Genomic DNA, 14267 nt, shown 5'->3' on the forward strand with positions numbered 1-14267 from the left:
TGTAGCTTCTTCCCCACCATACACACACACACACAGACACTATACCTAACTCCTAAGAAACTGGATTCAGCCGCACGATGGCGATCCACTTCTTCCGAAAATCTCCTTTCGGAACAGCCACAAAAGCTCAAGGCACGAAACACTACTGAAATTCCTTGAGTCGAGTTGTGACGTCACACAACATGACAGGAGCTTTCAATTTGGTTGAAATTTAAAATGCTGTGTTGGTTGCTGACGTTACCACCATTTATTTTGTCTTGCCTTCATTGATGCGCAGCCCAAGATCTCGCGCCAATCACCGCCTGCTCGACCTGGATGAAGGCAGTTTGTATGTCTCGGGTGGTTCTTCCCATGATGTCGATATCATCAGTATAGGCCAGTAGTTGGGTGGACTTGAAGAGGATCGTACCTCTTGCATTTACCTTAGCATCACGGATCACTTTCTCGAGAGCCAGATTAACGAGGACGCATGATAGGGCATCCCCTTGTCGTAGACCGTTGTTGATGTCGAGAGGTCTTGAGAGTGATCCTGCTGCTTTTATCTGGCCTCGCACATTGGTCAGAGTCCGCCTAGTCAGTCTTATTAATTTCGTCGGGATACCGAATTCTCTCATGGCCGTGTACAGTTTTACCCGGGTTATGCGGCTTTAAAGTCGATGAATAGATGGTGCAACTGTTGTCCATATTCTAACAGTTTTTCCATCGCTTGCGGCAGAGAGAAAATCTGATCTGTTGCTGATTTGCCTAGAGTGAAGCCTCTTTGATGACGTTCTTCAGGTGTTTGCGAAGATCATTTTTTGATGCTTCATCTCCAGGTCCTCTGTTGACTGCAGTTATTGCGGCATCCATTTCCCTCTTATAGGTGTCGCGGAGGGTTGTATTGTGGATGGCTTCAGTGTTCACTCTCACCTGATTGTCAGAGGGGATTCTAGGTAGTATTGTTATTCGAACTCGGAGCACCATGCCAACGAGATAGTGATCCGAGCCTATATTAGCCTCCCTATATGTTCGCAAACCGCGCAAGCCAGGCACTTCCAACAACCATTTCTTGTGACCCTGCTAATTGAATAATCCGCAGTCCGTTATCATTTGTTTTGTCGTGTAATCTATGGGAGCCAACGTATCGCCTAAATACGGGCTCCTTCCTTACTTGCCTGTTAAAATCCCCAAGTATGATTTTAATAACATATCTGGGACAGGCTTCGAGGGTTCGTTCTACTGCCTCGTAGAAGGTATCCTTCTCCGACTCTGCAGTCTCCTCTGTAGGGGCGTGAACGTTAATGAGGCTTATATTTCTAAACTTTCCCCGCAAGCGCAGAGTGCATAGCCGTTCGCTTATGTTTTCAAAGCCGATAACAGCAGGTTTCATTTTTTGGCTGACTAAGAAACCTACTCCGAGCACATGGTTTACTGGATGGCCGCTCTATTATATGATGTAATGACTCTTCTCGAGGAAACCGGTTCCTGTCCATCGCAGCTCTTGTAACGCTGTTATATCAGCCCTATATTGGGACAGGGTATCGGCTAGGTGCTCATCAGCTTTATCTCTGTACAGGGAGCGCACGTTCCATAAGAAAATGCGCAAATCGTTAATCCGTTGTCGTTGCGGGGTTCATCGTTGTAAAGTCCATCCTGTCCGAGGCTCCTTTCGTGGCTCCGTAACATCGGTTTTCCGTGTAGGGTTGTCAGCCCTACCCAACCCCCAACCTCGAGGACAGTTGGTACAGTTTGTCCCGTTTTTAGGCTCGGGAGACTCGCCTTCATCCTTCTCCGTCTGCAGCATTTCGTTACGAAAGTGCTCCCAGTGGTCACCACGTGGAGGTGGAGATAGGGTTTGGTAGTAGAGCTGTTGGTGTTGGTTCAGCATTCATTTCCCAGGTTTTATGCTCCATCGTGGGTACCAATTCATGTTACGCCCTGGGACCTATACTACCCTTTGACCATACCTTAAACCATCATCATACTTTTATTTATGTTTCGACTTTCATTTTTCGCTCTATTTTGCTTATAATGAAAAGCAATTCAAATTTAACGTACGTTTTGTTATCAGTTGTCACCTGACATAGAGACAGTACGCTTCCTGGAGACTCATATATAATTCATCCATCATCTGCTCTTTGGCAGAGTCCTGATAAATTATGCAAATCGATTATAGCTTGCTTTCTGAACGAAGTTCGCGGTAATTTCCTCTTTCGTTATTCTTTGGTTCACCGATTTGCCCTCCTCTGGTAGATATAGTGCACCTTGTACGCTAGAGCATCCTACCGGCCTATTCCAACGACGACACAAACTACCTCACCCAGTACTGTCCTATACGCGCTGCACCCACCTGCAAAATTCATTCTCCACTGGACAGGAGCCGCATTTATATTATTATATTATATATATTTTTGTCATCCGATATTAGACATCTTTCTGACTAGAGATGAACTAGCCTTGCTGCCCTTTCTCAAGCATAGACCAAGTGCCCTTGAAGCTCAACGTGACGTCGGTCGTTATTCCCAGGTAATTGATGATTAATTTGACACGACCTCGTAATCATACGTCCGGATGTTGATAGCATTTTTTTCGTTTTTTCGTCCGCCGGCTCCAGTTTACCCATTCGGTTTTCTGTATTCAAAGATCAAGCACTCTAACATACTTGCTGTTCCTAAGCAAGGGCCTTAATATGGAACCTGGAGAAACATATGTTGTCACAATGAACTCTTATGCCCCTCGTCCGTCAACCAGGAATTCCCAATTTAGTCAAAGTGCCATTAATCCAATCCCAGTTGGCCATATTTAGTAACATCCAGCGTTACTGCCAACGGAAATAGTTTCCCGAACCAGAACCATGATGATTGTAATCTCATCGGCCGGAAAACAGGCTGCCCAAATCCATACTGTTGATCCGGTGGACAACTCGCCAGCTCGGTGAACGGAAGTAGCTTATTGTAGAGTGTTTAAAAGACAGATAGGGCAATATGAAGAAAGCATGCCAAGTCAGCTTTGGGGCTTCGGTAGCAAAACTACCTTCTACCTCGTCCACTGTGCGCATTTCCACCAAGCTTAAATCAAATATGCTTATGAACCAATCGAGCCTGACCGTAACAGCCAACTTGGAAACTTTGGTGAAAATTTCGTCCAATCCGGAAACTTTCTTATCTCCAAATTCCGGGCAGTTTTTCCTCATAGCCATAGTGATTAAGAAAATAACCTATGCCCCTATAGTGAAGTTTCCCCTCCCCTTGTTGCCGAAGAAATTTTGAAGTTTTACAGCGATTGTTGCACCCCCTTTCGCCCAAGTCAATCAGTTCCTATTCCACTTTTATCTATCGTGCGGCATAGGCTCAGAACGTATTTCCTTTTCTTGCAAATAGTTATTACCTCCAAGCGAATTTTCCACCTGTATTTTTCCTCTTTTTGCGATTAATCCTTATTCTTCTTCGAGTTGCCAACTGTTGGATTTTTCCACTATTACAGACGCTGAGCCCGCAGTCGAGAAACTACCCACTTTGGTAGGTATTTTCCGCTCCTCAGTGTACTTGGGTGAAGATGACTTTTTCTGCATCGTAACTTTCTGGGATTCGGACGGCTAACTGCTAACAGACATGCTCCTTACATCGTATGCTCGCTTTCTCGCCAGCTTTATCAGAAGGATGTACTATCGTCTCTCGCGTAACTTTGCAGCTGATCTTGACCTCCAAAGCGCAAATATAGAACAACTTAATGTCTTTTATCGAAGCGGATGGATATTCCGTTCATTTATACATTTCTCAAGTAACAAAAAACCTTGTTTTCGTTTTCTCCGTTTTACACACACGTTTTTTATCAAAAACAATGGTTTCGATGTGCGCATTATCCATGTTTCTTTCCGAGTCCCGCAATGATTACCGATGGCCACCGTGGGTCCGGCGATGACCCCCAATTTGGAGCTCTTCCTGAAAGTATCTTAGGCGGTAATGGGTGGAATGAATGTCAAGCTGGATCTTAGTAATAACTTTTTCGAATTCAACATTGTAGAAAGGCCAGATCCCTCCCAGTATCAACTGTACATCATCAAATGTAGGCTAATAACGCACTTGAACTTATCAGCTGCCTCTTGGATATTCCGGAATCCCGTAACCACTAGCATAGACCAACAGCGAAGTAATAAAATGATTGGTTGATTGATGTACAACAGTAATTTGACGAAAAAAGGAAGCTGCAATAACCCACCCGGAAATTTAGAAACTAGGAGCTTCCCTAAAACAATATGAAGGAGTAAATTCCATGCTACAGTAGAATTTTGAAAAATAGCTGGTCAACACAAAAGCGAAATCCTTTCTTCTATTTACCATAGATTTACCTGCAGATAACTGTCTGTAGTCCATAGTCTTCCAGTTCTCCAAAAACCTTTGAATATGGTAAATAAATGCACGACGGCATGAGTGAGTGAATGTTCAGATATATCTCAGCAAACGTCTGTCTAGTGCCCCCTATTTTAATGCCGCACATATGTGTTTTCCGCGAATAGCTATCATTACTTCCGGATATTTTAAAATCCTTGTTAGTCTGGCAAACATCCGATTTATCGATAAATTATAACACTAGCCCTAATGATAAATGGCAGCCATAACCATATAAAAGATGTACCTATCGAACTTTGCCTTTTACCACACGGCTAAGCGGATTTCAGTTTGAAAGCATAAATTCCACGGTTTAACTCGAATGAGTGCCATTAGTTCCAACATTGCTGCATGTTATTTTAACCCTGATTCTCATCCGAGGCCGGATTTCCTGAAAGCCATTAGTTCCTGTTGGTTGAAGTAGTAATCTCCAACTGAATCCATTGGTTTTAAATTGAAAGTGTTCCAGTATCCAGTAAGGAAGCAAGGTGATGAAATTTTCAAATGAAAACCCTAAAAAGGATCATATTACCTATGAACATTATCAACATATTGCAAGGGTTAAAGCAATTCCTTCAGACTAGCCTGAAAAATACTATATGTGGGCTTTTCCAGACTTTTTGCCCAATGTGGGCTGGCAGATATTGCGGATAAAAGTCAAAAATTGAAAACATCACCTTGGCACACAGTCGAGAGGGTCATAAAATTGCCTATACTTCTAGCGAAACAGGATCCAAGGCAGCCGCTGGATCAGCTTAGTAAGGATAACGCGGATGACAGGGCACGTCACCAATGAGCTCCGGCTTGAGCATCCATGAATGTAAATTACAGATTCGCATTTCGAATTCTGCACATTCGATTCCATAGAAATTCCAAGGATTTTGCATATTGATGCATAAATGAATTTGCCGCATATGTGAATGCATGATAGGCAACCAACAAGAAAAGAATAAAGAGACATTGGGAATTTAGTTTGGCGATGGCGCGGATAAGGGTGGAAACAAAATTTACTTTAGAAACAATGAATTGAGTACTAAATCGGAAAGAAAATGTATATATGGGAATTGAAGTCGAGATTGCTGCTTCTCCCTAATGTCATAGATACATTGTGAAGCTACGAATGCTTCCAAAGTAATCCGCATGCATTACCACGCGTTTAGAGAATTGTTTTTTTATAAGGAAACTCCATAATAAGCTTCTCATGGTAATAGCTGTTCATTGAAATCCAAATGAGAGATTATGTAACATCAGGAAAATGAAAAGGCCCAGTTTACTTTGCCATTAGAATATTTTAATATTTCTCTTAAATTATAATATTCTGGAATTCTTTTTCAGAATTGTTTAGAATTAAGCTTATTTATGCAGAATGTGTCCATCCTGTATTTAAAATTGGTTGTCACGATAAATGTAGATTTAAATAACTGGGAGAATTCAGTTCTCAAAATCATAGCCGAAAAGTTTGGCCTTACCAAGGTGGTTGCGTTTATTCATTTGAATCGTAGATACATGGATAGATTAAGAAATATAGGCCCAAACATTCAGCCGCTTAAGGCTCCATTCCTTCTTGCATCTATTCCCACAGTTCCGTGCCTGTGGAGTAAGCGCAAATCTACACACGTCTCCTAAAATCATACCCTACCAAGGTAACTCCTTCATTTATCAGGGGATACAAATAAATTTCGAATGCCGCGAATCCTACCGCGCCACATCACTCCGCCCCCAGATGAAACCGAGGGGTTTCAGCGACCGAATCGGGAACTGTGTTCCCCATCAGTCCTTGAAGCGAACGCGCCGTTGTTTAGGGTTGCACACGGGCTTCAGCCTGGACAGGGAGACCGCCTTTTTGTGCCCACTGATCTCGAGCTGGAAGAAATGTTCTCCCCGCTCGAGAACGCGGTACGGGCCTTCGTAAGGAGGCTGCAGCGGCTTCCGGACGGCATCCGTCCTGACCAGGACGTGCGTACACGTGTCCAGTTGGGCGCACAGACAGGTGCGGACGAGTGTTGGGTGGGACGTGTGGCCTTGATGCGTCGGAGATTGTCCCTCAGCAGACGCACCAACCCCGACTCTGTGAGACCCGATCTCTTGTCGAAGACCGGATCACTGGGAAGTCTCGGGTTTTCCCCGTATACCAGCTCCGCGGGGCTGGCAGCAAATTCCTCTCGGCAAGTTGTACGTAAGCCGAGTAGGACGAGAGGCAAGACTTGAGTCTAGGACGGATCGTCGCGTGCCATAATGGCGGCTTTCAGCGTCCGATGCCAACGTTCTAGCATCCCATTGGATTGCGGGTGGTATGCAGTAGTCCGCTGGCGTGTAAACCCCAGGAGTTTGCCTAACTCCGAGAAAAGGGTGGACTGAAATTGCATTCCCTGGTCAGTGATGACCACTGCAGGGACGCCAAAGCGAGGTATCCACTCTCGACAGAGGGCTTCGGCACATGATTGCGCCATAATGTCCTTCAGAGGTATTGCCTCAGGCCACCGCGTAAACCTGTCGATGATTGTGAGACAATACTTATGACCGTGCGAGTCTCGCAAAGGCCCTACTATGTCGAGGTGTATTGTGTGGAACCGCTTAGTAATGCGGGGGAATGAGCCCACTTCTTTCCTGACATGCCTGGAGACTTTACACTTCTGGCATGCGATGCACTCTCTGACCCACGAATTGACGTCCTTATTCATAGAGGGCCAGAAGTATTTCTCGGTGACTAGCCGATTTGTTGTCCTGATGCCTGGATGCGCTAAGTCGTGAACTGCGTGGAACACTTCTTTGCGAAAGGTGGCCGGAATGTATGGCCGAGGACCCTTTTCCGAGTCTTCGCAGCAGAGAGAGGTTTCAGCCGAAGATGGGCAACTCCCGAAATTTGTATTTGGGGTTGGATTTGAGGCTCTGAAGTGCTGCGTCATCCTCCTGCGCCTTGGCAATAGCCGAGAAATCGAGTGAGGCGGGGATGTTAACCTCGGAGACACGAGACAAAGCGTCAGCAACTATGTTGTCCTTGCCGGACACGTACTGGATGTCTGACGTAAACTGGCTTATAAAGCTCAGGTGTCGAAACTGACGAGGGGACGCTTTGTCGGGCTTCTGTTTCAAAGCATACATGAGAGGCTTATGGTCCGTGAACACTGTGAACGACCTGCCTTCTAGGGAGAAACGGAAGTATTTGATGCTCAAGTACGCGGCGAGCAGTTCGCGATCGTAGGTACTGTAGTTCCGTTGAGTGGGGTTCAACTGTTTCGAGAAGAAGCTCAACGGCTGCCAAACTTGATCCACCTTTTGGTGAAGGGCAGCACCTACTGCGATGTCAGAGGCATCAACAAAAACGGCTTGGGGTGCATCCTGCAGAGGGAATGCCAAGAGTGTGGCGTCGGCCAGTTGTTGACGGGATTTTTCAAACGCGCGGATAGCCTCTTCAGACCACACGATCTCTCGTGTGTCCTTAGTTTTGAGGCCAGACAAGTACGCGTTCAAAATGGACTGGTGATGGGCGGCCTCGAGCAGGAAACGACGGGGGAAGTTTAGCATGCCCAGGAACTTCCTCAACTTCTTCACTGTCTTTGGACGCGGGAAGCTTGTAATCGCTTGCACCTTGCCTGGGTCGGGCTGTATTCCTTCAGGGGAAATGAAATGGCCGAGGAATCTCACCTGTTTTTGGAGAAATTTGCATTTCTCACCGTTTAGGACTAAACCGGCCTCAAGGAGACGTTGAAAAATGCACTCGAGATGGGCTAAGTGCTCAGACTCATTGGAAGAGGCGACCAAAACATCATCCAAATATACGAAACAGAATTCGAGGTTTCGCAGGACTGAGTGAATGAACCTTTGAAAGGTTTGCGCCGCATTGCACAATCCGAAAGTCATTCGGGTGAATTCGAAGAGTCCGAAGGGTGTACATATTGCCGTCTTTGGAATGTCTTCAGGAGCTACTGGGATTTGGTGATAAGCCTTGGTTAAGTCCAAGGTCGAAAAGATGCAGCAATTCACGAGGTGATGCGCAAAGTCGTGGATGAGTGGAATTGGATATCGGTCAGGAACAGTCTGTGCATTTAGCCTTCTGTAGTCCCCACATGGGCGCCATTCGCCGTTTGGCTTATGGACCATATGCAGTGGGGAAGACCAACAGCTGTTTGAGGGCCTGCAGATACCCTGTTGAACGAGTTGTTCAAACTCTTTCCGTGCAATAGCCAGTTTCTGGGATGGTCATGGAATCTATAATATAAGAGACTTGTTTTGCAAGTCTACCAACAATCCATAGTGACACAGGAAGTCTGCGCCTAGTATGGCGAAGCTGACATCCGCCAGGATGAAACGCCACGAAAACGTCCTACGCAAGCCAAGACTCATGTCCACTTGCCTATACCCGCATGTGTTTATGCGGAAGGAATTTGCTGCCGCCAGTTTGAGCGGTTATGGAAATAGTTGATGTTGCCGAGGTACGGGAAGAACCGAAACCCCCGCACCAGTATCGATGAAGTAGTTGCGCCTGCTGAGAAGGTCGTAAATTGTTAGGCGACGTGGCGCTGCGTTCTGGGTGGCCGTCGCCAGGACCCCCCGCGGACCTAGTTTTTTGCGGCAGGCGTGAATTTACAAGGGATTGTACACTAGTTGGCTTTATCGCCGAATCTGCGGTGGTACCAGCAAATCCCTCGGTCCGTGGACTGTCCTGACGACCTGCTACCTGATCGCCCTTTTCAGATGGCAGACCGCGAGTGAGCTCGTGATCTGGCGCCCGAACGCTGAGCGTCCAGCGTCACCCGCATCTCAGCCACACTGGCTGTTAAGGCGGCTATTTCGCGTCTTAAGTCGCCCACCTCGTCTGATGGCTGTTGAACAGCCGCTATGGTCGGACGTACGTGCACCTCGTGCACTTTGTCGGCGGCAGCTGCCAGTGCCTCCAAGAAACCTGAGACACACGCGAGGACCGCCTGGGTGCCTTCCGGGAGCCGACGCAGCCAAAGGGACTTCATCAACTCGTCGTCGATCTTACTCCCACCCAATTGCTTCATTTCGCGCAGCAATTGGCTGGGAGTCCGATCTCCCAACGTTAGGCCTACCAGCAAGTGATCCAGTTTTGCTGACTCATTTACTGACAGGCGCCTGATTAATTCAGTCTTGAGCAGTGAATATGAAGCCGATTTCACTACGTCAGACACGAGCACGATGAACTCCTCGTCCAGGCTGACCACCGCGTGATTAAAACGGGTCGCGTCCGCTGTGACCCCGGACATCTGGAACTGTGCTTCCAAATACACGAACCACAGTTCGGGGTTCCGCGGCCAAAACGGAGGGACGCGCACGGCGAGGGCGGTCACTCGCGGGTCCGATGGGCCTGCCGCGTCTTTGTTGTCGATCGACATCGAGTGTTAAAGCGCAGACGCGGTGAATCTGATCTAGTCGACACAGCAGGCCGAACCCACAAATGCACGCACGAGCGAAGAAATAAAGCGACACCAACGACGCACCCCAAAGTAAAAAACTCGCTAAAAGAGCGCAGAGCAAGCGAAAAGATGCCGATGCAAACGCCTCGACGCCGTCTCTTGCGGCGATTTTGTTTTATTCTTACCACTTTTTTTAAAACAACAAAATTTTAATAAAATTATAAATAATAATAACACGGCGGTGTCTGTTTTGTTGATGGTTGTGGCGGCGGCTACGGCGTTGACGCTGGTCTTGACGGCGGGGGCTGCAGTGAGGGCGGCGGCTTCGAACCCTGCGGCGATGACGCTGGTCTTGACGGCGGAGGCTGCAGTGACGGCGGCGGCTTCGAATCCTGCGGCGATGACGCTGGTCTTGAGGGCGGGGACTGCAGTGACGGCAGCGGTGTGGATATAGCCGCTTGTCGGCTGGTGATGCGGCTGCACAGATGTCGAGTTGTCGCTGCTCTGTTGGCCACTGGCACTTTGGCTGAACAAGTGCGTGCCCTGGCTCTGCTGGTGGTGTTTCTGCGACTGTTGCAACTGCTGCTGTTGTTGTTGGGGGATCACTTTCGCCACGGGCGGCACAGTGATGGCTGCTGCCGCTACCTTGATTGTGCCGGTAATCATATTTGGTGTTTGCGATGGAATAGTCAGTGGAACGATAGTCGCGGAGGAGGCAACGTTCACGTTTTGTGCGATGAGCTGCCCGCTTGATTGGTTCACGTTGACGATTTCCGTTATAGACTGCGGAGCGAGGTTGGACACGCTGGCTCCTTGCTGCGATGTTCGCTCCGGGGCCACCAATTTAGGAGCTTGTATTTAACAACGTTCAATACACAATTTCAAAAAAGTACTCCTATTATAATTCAGGGATATTAGAAATTATACTGATTTCCGTACGTAACTATTTTCTTTCTGCACAAAACTCGTTCTTTTTACAATGAGTGCCAACTATCTTCTTCACTCTCTTTTCTTATTATTATTTTTTATCTGATATTTCTCGTCCCCTACTCTGACTCTTGTAGCGAGGTCTAAACTGAGTGGTGCGCCGGTGGCGTCATCTATCCGCTGGTATTCGCAACATTCGAAATAAATTTCGAATGCCGTGAATCCTTCCGCGCCACACATTTATTGGCAAGTACAAAGTCGCGGATGTTAGTAAAATTCCAACCCGATCGTCACTTTCACTGCGTATTCAAAACATTTCTCCTTATGGCGGCTGCTTCCGTCTATCTTTTCAGCCACATGACCATCAGGATCAACCGCAATGATGATATAGTCGTCGGTAGACACGATACAGGTCAGAGCAACGTACAAAACAGGACTGAGCGCCCGAGCTACGATTCCCTGGGAGACACATCAATCCATTTCTGAAATTGAGAAAACAACCCAGATGGTCGCAACCAACGTGTGAGAAGCTTTCGAAGAGAGCTGTCCACTCATGATACCAAAGAAGGGTAAAGCACGGTAGGTGAACTCGGATTTGGCGAAACAGGGTTCTCTTCAACCGAGCTTTAAAGTCTGATTCAGCCGCTTGTTGGATTCGGTACGAAGAGGCTCAAAAATCTCTGAAAAAGAGCATAAGGTCGGTCAAACGATCATCATGGAGGCGCTTTTGCGAAGAGACCAACCAACCTCAAAGTGGAAGCGGATCCTTGCCAAAGCATGTAGTCAACAGTTGGATTATCTACGTTTACAATACGGGAGGCACACAGGAACCGATGAGGAGACGGCAAACCATTTGCTTAAAGTGCACTTCCCAAGCATCATCCAAAATCTCATCCTGGGGCCGACAGACACATACAGCCCTCAACCGAAAGATTGGACTCTGCCAAGTATTTTCAGCATTTAACTCATTCCATAGATACACGTCTGTAGGTCCGGACGGCATTATTCCTGTTCTAGTAATAGACGAAATGGATGCCCTGGGAATATATACCTATGCTTGCCTAGCACACGCTTATATTTCAACTAGCTGCGTGATGGGAAGGTAATATTCATTCCCAAACCAAGAAAACCCACCTACACAGACGCAAAAGCCTTCTACCGATCAGTCTAACTTCCTTTCTGCCGAAAAAAAATTGAAAGACTAGTCGATCGGTTCAAAAGGGACACATATATCCCTAAGTGCACACTTCACTATAGCCAACATGACTATCAGGAAGACAAATCCACGGAGACAGCACTCCACTAACTAACTTAGGGGCATTTATGGACATCAAAAGATCCTTCAATTATGACTCATTCGCTGAGGAAGGGTTGAAACCCAACTCGTTCAAACAGTCAAGTATACCCAGGAACAATACCACCATACCCACGAGCAATACCAAAAATCGTGCAGATTGTTCTGGTGCTATAGGACTGCGATAGGTATCTGGGGACTTTCAGCAAAACGATTCATTGGATGTATGCATGAGACTGAATTTTGCTAACAGCAGGAAGCTGCTGACGCAGATTCAGAGGCTCGGTTTCCTAAGTATTTCTGGAGCAATTAGTAGTACGCCGACCGAGACATTCTAAAATTACCCCCAATTCATTTGGAGCTAAAATGGAAAGCAACTAACGCCGCATATAGGCTTGATACAATTGACGCGACTGACTAGGCTCATCCTGACCAATGTGCGAGGCCAGACAAAAGCAGCAGGATCACTATCAGACCATTCGACATTAACATTGGTCTACAACAAGAGGATGCCCTATCATGCGTCCTCTTTAACCTGGCCCTTGAGGAAGTGATCCGTGATACCGAGGTAAACGCAAGAGGTACGATCCTCTTTAAATCCACCCAACTACTGGCCTAAGCTGACGATAGTGACATCATGGGAAGAACCACCCGAGACGTACAAACTGCCTTCATCCAGATCGAGCAGGCGGTAACTGGTGCGAGATCTTAAGCTGCACATCAATGAAGGCAAGACAAAGTATATGGTGGTAACGTCACCACCGAAAACCAACCAACCAATAACATCAAACCGCACTGGTCAAACGGGAAGAATAAGGATAGGAGAATACAACTTTGAGACCGTTGATAATTTTCTCCTATCTAGGGTAGAAAATCACAACCGATAACCGCTACGATGACGAAATCCACGCACGGTTGTTATCAGCCAACAGAGCCTATTTCAGCTTACAAGAACTGTTCCGCTCGAAACGTCTCACCATAGAGTCAAAGCTCTTACTGTGCAAGACAATGATCTTGCCAGTGCTCGTGTATTCTTCGGAGACTTGGGTTCTTAGCAAGTAGAATTGCGAACTCTTGGCCGCGTTCGAGAGAAGAATCCTCTGCTGAATTTTTGGCCCCCTACATGGGGATGGACGACTACATAACGACGAAATCTATGAGCGATACAACGACCGTGAAGTTGTGGATAAAATCCGGCTCAATAGGTTACGGTGGGCGGGTCACTTAATAGGCGGGCTGGGTGAGGATGATCCCACCCGGAAAGTCTATAAGGGTAATATCTATGGTAGAAAAAGAAGACGAGGCAGACCCTGCCTGAGATGGAGCGATGACGTCGGTCAGGACGCCAGACAGCATTTAGGGATGTCGAATTGGTGGACCTCGGCGCAAAACCGGGATGTCTGAAGTTCCTTATTAGGGCAGGCCTAGACCTAATATCGGTTGTTCGTTCTACTGCCTCAGAGAAGGTATCCTTCTCCGACTCTGCAGTCTCCTCTATAGGAGCGTGAACGTTAACGAGACTAATATTTCTAAATTTTCCTAGCAAGCGCAGAGTGCATAGCCATTTGGTTATGTTTTCAAAACTGATAACAGCAGGTTTCATTTTTTGGCTGACTAAGAAACCTACTCCGAGCACATGGTTTACTGGATGGCCGCTATATTATATGGTGTAATGACTCTTCTCAAGAAAACCGGTTCCTGTCCAACGCATCTCCTGTAACGCTGTTACATCAGCTCTATATTGGAACAGGATATCGTTTAGCTGCTTGGCAGCTTCATCTCTGTGCAGGGAGCACATTCTATGAGAAAATGCGCAAATCGTTAAGCCGTTGTCGTTGCCGGGTTCGTCATTGTATTATCCATCCAGTCCGAGGCTCCTGTTGTGGCTCCATAACAAGGTGTTTTCCGTGTAGGGTTCTCAGCCCTACCCAGCCCCAACCTGGAGGACCAATTGGTACCATTTGCCCCGTTTTTAGGAGCGGGAGACTCACCTTCCTTCTCCGTCTGCAGTTTTTGGTCAAGAAAGAGCTCCCAGTGGTCACCACGTGGAGATGGAGGTGGAGGTAGGGTTTCGTAGTAGAGCTGTCGGTGTTGGTTCAGCAGGCGTTTCCCAGGTTTTATGCTCCATCGTGGGTACCAATCCACGTTTCGCCCTGGAACCTATACTACCCTTTGACCGCCCCACCGATCATATGGTTTCCAAATTCTTCCTCGAAAAGACATACTCCGTAGTAATCACCAAAAGACAAGAATTGTCGATAGATGGCCACGAATCTTTAGGGATAACACTAAATAATCTTC

This window comes from Hermetia illucens, chromosome 2, assembly GCF_905115235.1.
Source record: "Hermetia illucens chromosome 2, iHerIll2.2.curated.20191125, whole genome shotgun sequence".
NCBI lineage: Eukaryota > Metazoa > Arthropoda > Insecta > Diptera > Stratiomyidae > Hermetia > Hermetia illucens.